Source organism: Monodelphis domestica, chromosome 1 (genome assembly GCF_027887165.1).
Source record: "Monodelphis domestica isolate mMonDom1 chromosome 1, mMonDom1.pri, whole genome shotgun sequence".
Lineage (NCBI taxonomy): Eukaryota > Metazoa > Chordata > Mammalia > Didelphimorphia > Didelphidae > Monodelphis > Monodelphis domestica.
The window spans coordinates 617964649-617978062 of NC_077227.1; the positions used below are offsets into that span (position 1 = coordinate 617964649).

Consider the following 13414-nt stretch of genomic DNA (forward strand, 5'->3'; position numbering starts at 1 on the left):
CCCAACTTGGTACTTTTTAATGAACAATTTTACATTGGGGTCTGATGGCCCTTAAAATGATGATTGACATAAACAATGTAGTCGAATGGAAGACTTAGGCTTGCATTCTGGCTCTGATATTTATTGGTTAGGTGACAATGTTCCAATCTGTAAAATGGGGAAAAATCCCATTTGCATTATCTATTTACAGGGCTATTGTGAGCAAAAAACTTTGTTAATTATAAAATACTATATAAATGTTTTATTTTTTAATTCACATAAAATTTTGGTGAATTGTACTATTGTTTACTCTTTTATTCTATTGTTTACATGTTGATGGTATAATTAGGATATTCATTAAAAAATTAAAATTTATTGAATACAGCTACATTAGGAAAGAAGTTAGGAATGGTGTCAACTTAATAATTTCAAGGAATTTTTTTCCTGCCACCCAAACTTGTGGTTCTAAGGACAGGTGTTTTATCTTTTACTCTGATCATCTTTCTGCACATATCTATCATTCAAAAGTTATAACTATTTCTTTTAATTTATCCATAAAAAATAGAAATACAGTGGTTCTTCTTTACAGCATCACTGCATAGGTTATATCAGCATCTGCAAAGCACATTAGAGATTCCATAACCATTATTAGAGAGAAGGGTGGGGAGGAAATTAGTATAAAAATAACTGCTGAGAAATATTTATATAACAGGTAAAATGTGTTTCTTGGGATTGGATGATTAAAATGGTTTGTCTAATTGTAATTCAAGCAGAGCTAGGGAAAAATTAATTCCCTGAAATATATGTGTACATATATATATATATATATACATATACATATATTTAATCCTCTACTTATTCTGTATATAGATGCTTAGAGTAATCATCAGGATATGAGTGCAATGAATGTGCTTACAGTACTTTTTCCTCATTCATGAAAAGGGATTAATATCAAATAAAGTTTCTCCAAAAAGTAGTTGTAAGAATCAGATGACACAGGCATTTAGAGTGTTTGATACTGGACTTCAGTGACTTTAGAAGTTTAAGGCTGATGGCTGTGACACTCTACTTCACTCAAATACAATTCACAAACAAGAAAGTCAAAATATCATCCTGTAATGTCATTTGTCCTCTTCAAGAAAGTAAGGACAAACAACAATATATTGGTCAGCTGTTGTCATTTTCACATCAAAAACTTGTATTTACTTTCTTTAGAAATTGATTTTAGGAACCATTTTTTGATGACCCATGCTGGTGAATAGATAGAAAACTGGACTTGGAGTTCAAGAAGACCTGAGTTCAAATTATTCCCCAAATACATAATAGTTTCCGTCATTTGCCATGGAGCCCCAATGACCTCTGCTGTAATAGGGCTCATAACTGCCCAATATTAAAAGGGTTTTATACTAAATCAGATAAAAACTGTGGTTCAATCATTTCAGTTGTGCTGACTTTTCACCATCCCAATTGGGATTTTCTTGTCAAAGATACTGGAATGATTTGCCATTTCATTTACAAATGAGGAAGCTGAGGCAAACAGGGTCAAGTGACTTATCCAGGTCACTTAACTGTCTATAACTGTCTAAGGTCAGATTTGAATTAAGGAAGATGAATGAGTCTGACTCTAGGCCCAGCACTCTATCCACGGAGCCACCTAACTGTCTCAGATAATCTTATTATCACATAATAACATTTCATTGCAAAGCTTTTCACAAACTTTAAAATGCTGTATAAACATCAAATATTATTATTTTCTTGCTCAACTTGTCCCTTTTAGGGGAAATTGAGGCAAAGAGAGGTAAGGCCAATTTGACCAGTATCACAGAACTTCCTAATGTAGTACTGATCATGCCAAAGACTTGAGTATAGATGTGTGAATCCTTTAAGGTGATCACTATCAATTAAAAATAACTTTATGAGAGAGGTGGTGAGGCGGTGATATACAAAGAGTGCTGGAACTGATTTCAGTGGTATAGATATTATTCAATGAGGAACTCCTACCAAGGTAAATTGGCATCTTCATTGCAGCATTGAATCTTACAAGTGTCCAAGTTACTAAGAGCTGAAGTGACTTTTCAAGGATCAAACAGGCAATATGTGGCAGAGACAGGATTTGGACTCAGTTTATCCTGATTCCATGATCTTCTCTCTATATAATAGGCTATAAGTGAATTGATTTATTAATGCAACAAACTATACTTTGCATACAAATACAATATTTTTGACCTGCTCTATGTAGGAAATATGCATTAAGAATTTTTTTTTCCCTAGAAGTATATATATATATATATTGGGGATAGGAGTGTTGGGTTACAGTTTATCCATCCTCCTTTGACCAGACTTCTTGTGGATCCAAAGGTATTTGATTTGTGAAGCACTTAGGCTATGAATAAAATAAAGAGTGTCATTGTGGGATAGTAGATTCTTTTCTCATTAATAATAAGGGGATTTCATCACTTGTATATTCTTATGAAGAAATATAAAATATATTTATTTAGGATTTATAATGTTGTTGTTGTCATTCAGCCATGTCTAACTCTTCACAACCTCATGAACCACACTGATCAATGGAGTTTTCTTGGCAAGAATATCAGAGTGGTTTTGCCATTTCTTTCTCCAGTGGCTCCAGTGGATCCTTTTATCAGGCAATCAGAGGTTACGTGACTTGTCCAAGGTCATATAGCTAGGCAGATATCTAGGCTGGATTTTAATTCAGGCCTTCCTCACTTCAGGCTCAGTGTTCTTAATCAATGAATCACAGCAACTTCAGAATTTATAATAGGTAGCATTTATTTGGATTCTAAGCTTTACATAAATTTTCATTTCTTACTTAAATACCCAACCTAATACTGCCTTTTTATATCAATAAATATTTCTTGGGTACCTATTTATAGGAATAAGCAAATGATCTGAGAATTTATCAATTGAAGGGAACTCCATAGATAAGAATAGCCTCTAATAATGTATGCTTGGGGATTTTTATGAGTAGATGACTAAGGCATAGGTGAGGTTGCTTTAGATTCATCTTATCTTGAAATTTGGTCCTCAACTTCAAAACTAGCACTCTATTCAGCTTCGCTAGTTCAACTATAACACAAAAGTAAGTATAATACTTGTCTCACAAATATTAAGACCTAAATCATTAATTACTCGACTTTTGAATTTAAATAAACAGAAATATTTAATTATTGCTGTTGACTGTTTATTGTTTTTTGATTGTGTCTGACTAGGTGACTACTTTTTTTTTTTACAAAGATACTAGAATGGTTTACCTTTTCCTTTTCCAGTTCATTTTATAGATGAGGAATCTATAGCAAATAGTGTTTAGTGGTTTGTCCAGGGTCACACAGCTAGTAAGTGTAGAAGATGAGGTTTTAACTAAGGAAGATGAATATTACTGACTCCAGACTGTGCACTCTATGCCATTTAGCTTCCCTTCATTTAATTATTAACATTATTTTAACTTAACATTTGTATATTTTACTACAAGAAATCTCTGAATTCATCTTATTTCAAAACCCAGATCTTCTGTTAAGCCTTCTCAGACTATATGAACCTATAATCATCTTTTTTGGTTCCTCTAAATATTTATGAATATTATTTGTACCACTCATTTAGCACTAAGTATTAAGTGCTCTAGGCAGCTAGATGGCACAGTGGATGGAACTCTGGGTCTGGAGTTAGGAAGACTCAATTTCATAAATTCAAATGAACTGTAAAAAGAAATAACAAGCTAGTCAAATGCCTTTTCCAAGAATACCCCAAATGGAGTCATGAAGAGTTGGACAAGACTAAAAAACATTAAACAACAACAAATATACAACCATATACACATGCTTTACAAATGAGTATATATACAAACAATTATTAAAATATACACTTTTACACTATGCCTAAGCACAGGAAAGGAAAAACACAGCTAGAAAGCAGTTGGGATAAAAAAGAATATGTAATTTTTAAAGCTAAAAACTTAAAAATTAATAATACAACATGGCAAGTTGTAAAGTGAATGTAATCTTGGGACACACACACACACACACACACATATAATTAAGAAATCTTCTCCATTTTAAGAATCATTGACAAACATCCAAGGAGGCTAACAAATATGTTGAAGGGGCTTAAAACTATGTCATATGAAGAGAATTTGAAAGTAAATAGTGATAGTTATACTAGAGAAGACCTAATTGTGTGACTCAAATATTTGAATGGAGGTCAAGTGGAAGAATAATTACATTATTCTACTTGACATAAGAGGGAAGAACTGAAACAAACAGGTAGAAGTTGGAGACATATTTTGTTTTAATATGAGTCAAGTCAATAAACATTTATTAAATATCAACCATGTGTCAAGAATTGGGCTAAGTGCTAGAGATACAAAGGAAGGCAAGACAATCCCTCTATTTTCTAGGAACTCACTAACTAATGGGGGAGAAAGCATGCAAACATTTATGTACAAACAAGATAAGTATGAAGAATAAATTGGATAATCACAAATACAGACAATAAGGCTTCCTGAAGAAGGTGGGATTTTAGCTGAGACTTTAAGAAAGCCAAGGAAGCCCAGAAGGCAGAAATGATAGTGGGAGAGAATTCCAGGAATGGGCAACAGCTGATGAAAATGCTCAGTCAGGAGATAGAGTGATTTATGCAAGAAACAGCAAGTTAGTCAGAGTCACTGATATAGATTTTATGGAAAGGAGTAAGTTATAAAAAGACTGAAAAGATAAATAAAGTTATGGAGGGTTTTAAAAACAAAAGAATTTTACATTTGATCCTGGAGGCAGTAGTGAGCATTGGACTTTATTGAACAGGGAAATGACATAGTCTTGTCACTTGGGCTTTAGGAACATGATTTTAATATCCGAGTAGAGGACAACTTAGAGTGGGGTCAAGAGATTTGAAGCCAAATAAACATCCTGACTATTCAAGTCATCCCAAAATAGTGTAGGGTATCTTAGAAGTTAGTGAATTGCCTTTATTGGAGGTCTTTGAGTGGATAATGAATGATCATTTTTGGAGAAGATGACCATGCTCTTTATCTGCATGGATTGGATTTCATGATCTCTGAGAATTCTCACAATTCCCTATTTCTACAATACTTCTACTTCCCTACTTCTAAGACCCAAAGACAACACTTTTATGAATTATTATTGAAAACTTAACTATTCTAATCTCTATTTTCGTTTCAGAAATGGAAATAGCTGAGAACAAAAGATCATGAGGACAAATGGCCAATAAAACAGCCTCCCAATAAACAATCTAAATATTGATTTTGTATGTTATCCTGTAGATTACATTTACAGCATCAGGAGCAAGTGTTAATATTGACTAATGCAGTGACCTCTCAAATCTAGAAAGCTGCTGGTGAATCAATGTAAGGCTCTAAAGGAAATTACCTTCATTATTTTAATTGCTCATTGCTCTAGTATATGGATCCTCCCCATTCTATATTATATTCTCTGCTGAAATATGAAAGAACTGATGACTAGGCATTAGGATCTCAGGGTTCCAACTCTTATTTTACCACTAAGTGCTATGCGACCTTGGATAAATCACATAATTTCTCTGGGCCTCAGTTCATTTGAACAATCCATGGGTTGGACTACATATGGGTCAGCATTTTTAAAATGTGAAAACCAATCTTATCTTGTGTGTTATACACAGGAAGCGAGACAGATTTTACTCCAAAAATAGTATATGCTTTCTTCTATACAAGAATGATGACTAAATTCCACAGTGCTCAGAAGAAATGCTTCTGTGATAATTAAGGATGCAATACTTATAATTATTACTAATAGATGAATAACAGAAAAAACAGAGAAGCTTCAATTTTTTGAGGCAAAATAGGGAAAGGAAACCTTTCTCATATACCATCTCAGTTGTATGATATCCACTTTCCACTAAAATTTCAGGATACAAGTCACAAAATCAAACTATTCTAAGCCATCATTACCCCTTAACACAAAAATCAACAACAATCAGTATTGGACAAGGGTTTTAGACCTTAAGTATTGAAGAAGGCAAGACATTCAATCCCACTTTTCTAAGGATCTCCAAAATAGTACACATATACAATGTGTTTTTTTTTTCAAATTTCATTCTAGTAAAATTAAAAACCTATTTTATAAGAGATAATATCAGGAACAGCAGAAGAAAGTGCACTGTAATGCAGAAGAATCAAACATAGTTGGCTGAACCAGATTAAAGTGTAATAGATAATATTTTACAAAATAAATAAAAATAAAACAGCATAGATAATGTTAATATATGGTTTCTAAAGTCAGTACAGAAAGGCAGGAATGCTTATGTAGGCTTTGGAGGTTCCCATTTCTTTTTCAGTTTGTTAGAACTAGGATAGTGGATAGAGAACAGGCTTCCCAGTCAAGCTGATCTGAGTTCATGCCTCATGACTTTGGGAAAATTACTTAACCTCTCAATGTCTAAAGGCAACTCTTCACAATTCTTAAATTGGTTGGCAATTGAATAAATACAGGGAAACCACTTACTGGGATTTTCCGACATGAATTCAATCAGACTAATACCTCCAAAATAATATTTTTTTATTCACATAAGATTTTGAAATGGTGCAGAGGAGAGAGTACTGGATCTGGAGTAAAGAAGTAGTTCCAATCCAGGCTTGTACACTTATGAGTTGAGAGACTATGGAACTATGCTCTGCCCTAGTTGCCTCATCTGTAAAATAGGAATAATCCCATCTACCAAGTCAGGTTGTTATGAAGATAAAATGACAATATTTGTAAAGCACTCTATATACCTTAAAGCACTATATGAATTCTAATTGTTATTATTGAGTTCAATAAACATGTATAAAAAGCCTTTTATGTTTCAGACACTGTGCCTAAACATTTATTTTTATTGTTTTCTTGAAATTCACAACACAGAGAAGAGTGTAGCCTGATGAAATGAACAGTAGATTTGGATACAAAAATTCTATGTTCAAATCTTGACTTATATACAACCTGTGTGACCTTAGATAAGTGTTTGTTTTTAATAACTCTAAATCATACTTTCCTTATCTTAAATATAAACATATTATATTTTAATGATTTATTAAAGATCATTAGAAGTTAAAGATTAAAGAGGATACAAAATAAAGACCACATGCCCATGGCTGATTAGCCATTTCAAAACCCACACCTTACTGCTGCCACCATGCTTGCTGCGAACCAAAAAGAGGGTGGGATCCTCCACATCCCTGCCTTATATCCCCTGTCTACAGGAAGTACATAATGACAGGAAGTCAGTGGGCTCCTGGGAAATGTAGTTCCTTTTTAGAGTAAGATTTTCAATTATACACTCCATAAAGAGACTGATTTAGGACAGGGGTATCAAACTCAAATAGAAATGCAGGCCACTAAACCCTAGCTAAGGATCCCTGCCAGCAACATATTGACTTAGAAAATCATGTGTTTACATTGTTCTCTTGGTGTTTTTATTTCTTTTGTTAAATATTTTCCAGTCAGATTTTAACCCATTTCAGTCAGCACTAAAGAGAGTTGCAGGCTGCAATGATTGCTGCTCCTCAGGAGTTTGACACATCTGATCTAGATGATAGTTCTTTATAGCTCTGACTCTTATGATCTTATCTTAAAGATAAGGAAAGGAGATTTAAAGAGGTTATGCAATTTGCTCAAGGTCATAAACTAGCACATTATAGTGCTGTATGCAATAGTGCTGTATGCAAAACTATCCTTACTGATTCCAAGAACAGTGCAATTGATAGTCCATACCAAAAGTCTTAATGCAGTTTTAAACAATCAATTTCCACAGGGTTTGAGATGAACTACTGGAATCTATCTTTGGTTTTGTTCCACTCCACAGCCTATGCCCCAGGAAGGGAACTTTAATAAATTGCCAAATGCAAAATTATAATTATGTAAAATAAAAATTTGCATTTACATGATGTTTTAAAAACTACAAAGCGCTTTACATTCTTTATTTCATTTGAATGTCACAACTATCCTGAAGGGTATCATCTATCATCAATTTACAGATAAGGAAACTGAGGTTGAAAGAGATTTAGTGATTTTTACCTTCAAACATTCAATCAAATAGTTTATATTGGTTTCTTCCTTAAAACATATATAATAAGAATTATGATTGACAGGGTAAATATGATAATGCATCATTTGAAAACTGAATATTTCTATGAATACATGAATGGCATGAATGAAGGTTAAACTTAGTTGATTCTACATGTGGTTCATCTACCCCTTATTACTGGTCACATAGCTAGTATTTGAATCCAAGTCTTTCTGACTTCAGTCCATTCTTTATACAACAGTGACCTCAGGAACTATTCCTCCTACCAAACCAATGGCATGTACATATCCCAGTTTCTGGTCTAATTAAACCTTCATAAAGTGACAAAAGATACAATTCAGTTATCCCTCATACATTGTAACTGTGAGCAGTGCATTGTCTTATGATCTGGAAAACCCACCTAAAATTTGTAGCCTTCCCTTTGGACCAGAGAAGGTCTGATTTTTTTTTCCTTTTTCTTTTATGGGGTTTTTATAGTACATCATTGTAAATTTTGGATTAAGTATGCATTTCTGGGTTTTTAAACTTTTTCTCTGTTGTCTGCTTGTCTTCATATGTAGTCTACAGCTTTTGCAAAATTCCCATTTAATTTCTCATGCCAACTCATGACATATGGAAGCCACGATGGAGAAACTCTTGATGTGGTATATTTCATTAAAGTGCCACCATGGTGTCAATGAGACCTCAAGGAAATTAATCAATTGCCCCCATATAGTAGATAAACCTTTTCCTCTGCACACTCCACTGGGACAGTTAAAATACAAAGAGAGAGAGAGAGAGAGAGATTTTAACTTTTAAAGAACTAGAAATTAGAATTAATATTTTAATGGTATAGAAAGCTTTATATTATAAGAATCATAATATTGCCTTCAGATTCAAAGCTTATAGAGAGAAGATCCCTCACTGTGAAAGGAGAGAAGGAATGGAGGGGAGAATAGGAACCATATTTGTAAAGTGTTTAGCATAGTGCCTGATACATTGTAAGCAGTATGTAAATGCTTATTTCCTTCTTTTTCATTCCCATTATGACAAGAAAAAAAAGCTTACAGGGTTTATGTAGGGCATTTCTACTCCCCTGTACTATTCAGGTCAAAACCCAATGGTTGCCAGCATAGCTTGCTCCTAGTGGATTGGCTTTCTGGGAATGTATTTTCAAGGAATTACATTTCAGCTCTTAAAAGGGCTGTCCTTTCTAATTTGAAGAAAGAGCTGCTGAAGTCAGAGCCCATCAATAATAGTGCTTTTTTTTTTCCTACTTTCTTCCTAGGGATGATTTTTTTTTTAATGGAAATCCCTAGCTGATAGAAGACAGTTAGAAGAATAACGATAAAGTAATAAAGTTGCTGTTTTTTAAACAAACTTAGTAGAGCTTATGCCTCTAAATGAGTGCTGCCCTTCAAAAGAGTCATCCTGAGAGCTATACACCCACACCAAGGACATATCAATGTTCAATTTGCTTTTGAAAATCTTCTTTAGTAACTGTCTTAGCTGGCTAATCATTATATCTTGCAACAGAAATTTAGATTATTGAAGGCAGAAACTATCTTTCATTTAATTTGGGTTCTCTCAATAACTCTCACAGATCCTTGTTTGTTGTTTTATTTTTTTTCCCAAATTTTGATTTTATCAACAGGGAATTCCTTTTGAAGAACTTCCCCTACCAATGGAGAACTATACCTGCTCTATCAGTAATCCTCTAAGAGACTGGCCACTACATTTCTCAAATTCATCCCCTTCTATCTTCTCACCTGGTTACCATTCTCATTCAGGTTCTAATTACCTCTTCCCAGGACAACTGCAATACCTCATGTTATTCTTGGCTTCCCACCTCTCACTTTTCCACTTCATCTTCCATTTAGCTTCAGAAATAATCTTCTGAAAGAATAAAGGCTTTTCCCCAAACTCTATCCTGAATTTCATGTCTTTCTTCACCGGTTCTTTTCTCACTTAAAAGCTCAATTAATTTTCCATTTCACACTTTTCAAAATCCCCATCATGCAGTCAGACAATGTAGATAGAGCAGTGAGCTTCAAATCAAGAAGACCTGAGTTCAAATGCAGCCTTAGGAATTTATCTGGGTAATACATTTAAACTCTGGGGTGTATGGGGTGTTCAGAGAGGGGTAGTATCTCTGGTATGGAGGGCTTGTCGTGCCCTCCTAGGACAGCTCTCCAGCCACTGACCCCCACCTGACACCCAGCTCTCACTTGTGGCTCCTAGTAGCTGCTAGCATGCGGCAGCAGCCACACCCCGGACAACGGCTTCGACAGGCCGGCTAAACCTTGTGAGGGTAGCCATTGGGTCGTCAACCCCTGCTGAACCAGGGCTTTGCTCACCCAGCATGTGAAGACTGCTTCGGCGGAACAGACAGAAGAAACCAATAAGAAGGTTCAACGGCTGAGATGGCGACGCAGCAAAACACTGTGGAGTGCTTAGGGCATGTTGGAGCACAAAGGACAACATGGCCATCCAATGCAGCTGAAGACGTCTCCAGGTGTGATGACCTTTAGTGCCCCTGGACCCAGGCTTCCAACGCTGAGAGAGTGGGACTGTCTCTGGGCATCGACTCTTCCACTTAAATCTCTTTCACGCACAAGTGTCTTTGTGCAAACGCACAAAGACAATCCTCATTCTCAGTTACCGAGAGACTACTACTAAATTTAAACTCTGTCTCAGTTTCCCCAACTGTAAAGTGAGGATAATAATAGAATCTAATTTCCAAGATTGTTGTGTGTGAGGAAAAATTAAAAAAAAAAGTTTTGTAAAACATTTAACACAAGTTGTTAGGTCAGGATCCTTTTCATTCATCCTTAAATTATCCTTTATGCTGTACTTCTCCCTTCCCCAGGCATGTAAGGTCCCTGAGGGCAGGATTTATTATTTTCTTTTTTCTTTTTTTTTTAATCTACTACACATAGTTTAGGTTCTGCTACCCAGTACAAGTACATAATACATGTTGATTGGATTCAATTGGATTCTTAAGAAATTCTGAAGATATGCAAAATCTCTCGCATTATTTTAAGATCTTGACTTTGCTGTTCTCAAAAAAAAAATCAGCCTTTAAGAACAAAAACTTGCCATTATAAAAGGAATTTACAACTTTCTAAGTATTTGATAGTGATTCCAGTTGCCTCCAAAATTCGTTTTGGATTTTTTTTTAACAGATTAATCTCATTATTCTATGGTCACAGCTTTTATCCAACACAGAGGAACCTTGCCATGGTGGCCACATTCATTTGCTGAATATGTCTGACCCAGAAAATTAAGAAATTATACAAACACTTGCCACCACAATTGACCATATTACTAGTATTAGATGCCTATACTTGTCATATAAACAAGATCATTGCTGATTTAATAAAAAATATTGTTTTTTATTTCCTTAATGTAGGTAATTTCTGGTTTTGAATTCCCTCCATAAATTCTATGCACTATTTGAATAATTTTAATTTAATAATCACTACTAAAAAAGACAAGGAGAATGATATGATGATGATGATAATGGTCATAAAAGTAAACATATTCATATGCTTGGTTCTATTAATCCTTCTGTATAACTGGGACCAAAAGTGATCACTAAATCCTCAAAAGGTTCAGTTTTCCCACTTTGTAGACTCCTAACAACTTTTAATAGTTCTGTTCTGAGGAAGGAGTAGAAATAAATTTTCAAAGTAATCTGCATTATATTTCTGAACAGCATACATGATCATATTACCATAAGGTGTTTATTTCTACTACTGGGTGAGATGGTCTCATATTTTAGGCATTTTCTTCCTCTTCTTTGCAATGCCAGAAAAACAAGAATGCAATGTGTGCATTTAATCAACATTTCTAATGCTACCCCGTGAAGAGCTAAGAAATATGAAACAGCATGCTTCATCATACTAAAATGTGGGAAGACAAATGGGGCTTGTTTCCTCCAGCTCCATTTATGAAGTCAATCAGTCCATAAATCATCCCTTTTGTTTTGATGCCGTTCCCCCCTTTTATCCAAGGAAATGAGTCTGATCCAATAGGGTATGTAAGTAGGAGGGGAGAAAGACAACTTTCATTTCCCAAAGTGTAAATTGAAAAATGTGTGATTGGGATGCAAAAGAAATATAGAGGACACTGATGTTATTTACAAATAGCTCAAATTTGTCCTTTGCAAAGGCACGTAGGAAAATCATTTTGGAAAAAAAAAAGTTAGAGAGAGAAAGAGAGAGAAAATATTAGCATAATGAATTTTAAAACAAATGGGAAAGAACAAATAAGTTTCTCTCATTTTCCCCATTTGAGAAGTGACTGCACTGCATTCACACTGTTAATGAACAGGAAGACCAAGTGTAGAATCAATTACGCTTTGCCTTCACTCATTCCATTCCTGTATTCATAGCAATAATCGGTCCATCTAACAAACTGCATAATGTGGCTGTACCCTGTCAATCATAAATCTAATTGTATGAATTTTAAGGAGAGAGCCAACATAAGGCATTCAATTGATTTTTTTAAGGTACAGTGACAAGGCAAAGCTCTTGGGGTTCCATTTGTAAATCTTATCAGTTCATTTATATAATAAGCACCACCATATTAGAACTGAAAAGGAATATTTGAAGTTCAATTAATGGAAAATTGAATTACGTCCTGATCGTGTTATGTAGGGGAGGCTGCCATGCTCACTGTATGTAGGCCAATGCTTTGATATACACATTTGCTCAGTTTGCTCATTTTCTATTTCAAGAAAGCCTCCTTGTACTTAAAATATGCCTTTTCAATCTGCAGTAGACATCTGTTCAAGTAACTTTGACTATCACCCCCTAGGCTATTGCCTAATTTGGGTTATTTACTCATACCTTTCTCTAAATGTCTAAGATTTCCTTTCGATGACAAAAGAATATACCTATTATTTTACTTTGCAAATTAGTTCATACTGATAGACTTGTAATCTCAAGATTTCTTTGTTATTGTTGCTTTTTATTTTCTTAAGATTGGGGCATCTTTGTTTCAATGTCTGATCCTTACCTTTTCTTTCCTTTTTAAAAAAAATGTCATTGTCTTGGGTTGCAGAATGCTTTGGTTTTACACGTCTCACTGTTCTTGGGCTCCAAGGCTCACTAAATAAGATGTCTGCACTTAAGATTAAATATACAGCAGCTAAACAACATTTGCATTTTGCAGCTGAAAGAGATACACAGCATGTGTGATCATGGCTGGGAAGGATAAATGCTGCTCAATTTAAGGTCCGACCCCTTTTACAGGGTATTGGTTATGTTGCCACAGTTTGGACCCCATACTTCTGACAATATGTTTCATGCTTCATTAACTTCAAAAGCTGTGAGGTTTTTAAGCCCCAGTCATAAAATATTATTTGAACCATTTCCATGGAAAT

General features: G+C 34.6%; 1 protein-coding gene across 1 annotated transcript in view; it reads right to left on the reverse strand.

Moving 5' to 3' along the window:
- The window catches only part of MACROD2 (mono-ADP ribosylhydrolase 2), a 2426984-nt gene that overhangs the window by 1042141 nt on the left and 1371429 nt on the right, over window positions 1-13414 (reverse strand). The gene's annotated exons all lie outside the window — the stretch shown is intronic.